The sequence below is a fragment of the Lactuca serriola genome, chromosome 3 (genome assembly GCF_051521515.1).
Source record: "Lactuca serriola cultivar US96UC23 chromosome 3, Lser_US96UC23_V15, whole genome shotgun sequence".
In the NCBI taxonomy this organism is placed as follows: Eukaryota; Viridiplantae; Streptophyta; class Magnoliopsida; order Asterales; family Asteraceae; genus Lactuca; species Lactuca serriola.
The window spans coordinates 87,421,216-87,423,364 of NC_136410.1; the positions used below are offsets into that span (position 1 = coordinate 87,421,216).

Below are 2,149 nucleotides of genomic sequence, written 5' to 3' on the forward strand. Positions count from 1 at the left end.
TATTAAATAATTTTTTTTAATTAACCCATATAATAAATAAGTCTTACACCTAATTTATTGATATTTGACAAACTCTTCAAATGTTACAAATATTAAATACAAATCTCTAAGAAAAAAAAAAAAAAAAAAGGAAGTGATTCGTACACAATAGTTTTTCGCCATACACAACAATTCATGTATTATATAGTTGTACAATATAATATTTTAAAGTACCAATTATTATGTATGAAAGAAAAATTATTGTGTACGAATCAAAAGAAAAACAAACTTTTATTTAGTATAGAAAGATTATACACTTGATAAGTTGATATCACCGACAGTGTTTAGGTTCTAACGGTCTATAGTTATTTCACGGACCTACGAAACCAAACTATCATTTTAAGGACTTTTGAAAAAATTGCAGCACCTCATCCAAACACTTGTCTTGAATATCTCTGCCACCAAACATCGACATCATCTCTTTGGCTTTGTCTCTATACATCTTCCCTTCTTCTTTCACCATCACAAGACTCAGTGAGTCAGCCAACGATTCTGGCGTAAACGACCCATCCAACTCATCCCTAGGAACCATATACGCCATCTTTTTCTCCACCAAATAACTTGCAATCACACCTTGGTCTATTACGAAAGGCAACAATACGAGTGGCTTACCGAGTTGAAGCCCTTCCACCACCGAACTCATGCCTGAGTGAATCAGCAACCCACCCACCGATTCATGACTCAGTATTTTAAATTGTGGTGCCCACTCTCTACACACCACCCCACGTCCACGTGTCCGCTCCTCAAACCCACGTGGCAACTCGATTACCTCGTCATCTGATGACCCACGCCGATCGATTAACACCCAGTAAAAGGGTAGTCCACACAATTCTAACCCTAAAGCCAACTGAGTTAACTCGTATTGATTCGGTTTCGTTTCGGTTCCAAAAGCAATGTAAACAACCGAGCCTTTCTCATGCTTGTCTAGCCACTCTCTCGTTTCCCCCCAGCATGCATGGTCGTCTGCCACCGCTGCCGGTAACAGCCCGGCCGGAAGGATAGGTTTTCGGTAAAGTTTCTTCAGGAGATTCAGCCACTCCGGTTCAAAATCAGAACTACTTCTCACAATCACGGCGTCGCAGCCGATGACGGTGGCTCCGAGACGATAACCATCCTTGATGTTTTCATCGTCGCCAGTCAAGTTTTGAAGTGATCTGGTGATCTGAAAAGGAGATGGCTGAACTTCGGTTTCGAATGTAACCCACCTTGGTTGGCTCATTAACTGTTGCTCCACCGACTGGTCATCATCGCCGTACATCAACACCTCCGGGGAACCCGCGAAACCAAGCATTACCGCCGGAAAAACACTAAAATAAGCAGTGAGGACGCCATGTTCCGCCGCTAGTGGCCCCAACCAATACGTAACAAAGTCACAGATGATCCAATCTGGGGATGAGGTTTGGAGGAAATCTGTGATGGGTTTTTTGAGGCCATCGCATGCAATTTTGAGGTACTTAACCTTATCGAAAGGTAAATCTTTTGTGGATTCGGCGTTTTCTGGGAGATTTTCAACTTTTGGTATATCGATTTTGATGAAGTTGATGAGAGGAGTTAAGGTTGATGGGATTTGAGGAAGGCGGTGGATGTTTCGAGGAGTTGAAATGAATGAAATCTTATGGCCTTTAGTGGCCATAAGTTTTGCTAGCTCAAGAAATGGAATAATGTGGCCAAAGGCCAGCCATGGGAGCATTGCTATGTGAAGCTTACGATCGCCATTTTCCGCCATGGAGAGTGGAGACTGGCTGCTTCTGAGCAACAGCTGGGAGGTGAAGTTACGAGTGTTTCCTATCAGTATCACTGTTACATATATATATACTTGGCAAAACATAATTGAAGTCATTAATTTTGATGTAATATCTAACATGAATTGCATCATATTTTATATATTATTTGGGAAATTATATTTTAATTTCAAACGCTTTTTTAGATATGAGTATATAGTTGCAAAATGTATCTGGTTGTTGGAGCACTGACTCTAAAACATAAATGATTATTTAAAGTTCATAAATGTTTTAAGTGATGAAATTTTTGAGAATGCAAGATAGAGGTTGGGACAATAGATGGACCGCTTTACATACGTAGGTAAGACCATTTCACATGGTATGGACCG

General features: G+C 40.4%; 1 pseudogene; it reads right to left on the bottom strand.

The window, feature by feature from the left end:
- Positions 1-251: 251 nt before the first annotated feature.
- Positions 252-1,947, bottom strand: LOC145092815 (UDP-glycosyltransferase 91A1 pseudogene; annotated as a pseudogene).
- Positions 1,948-2,149: the final 202 nt, after the last annotated feature.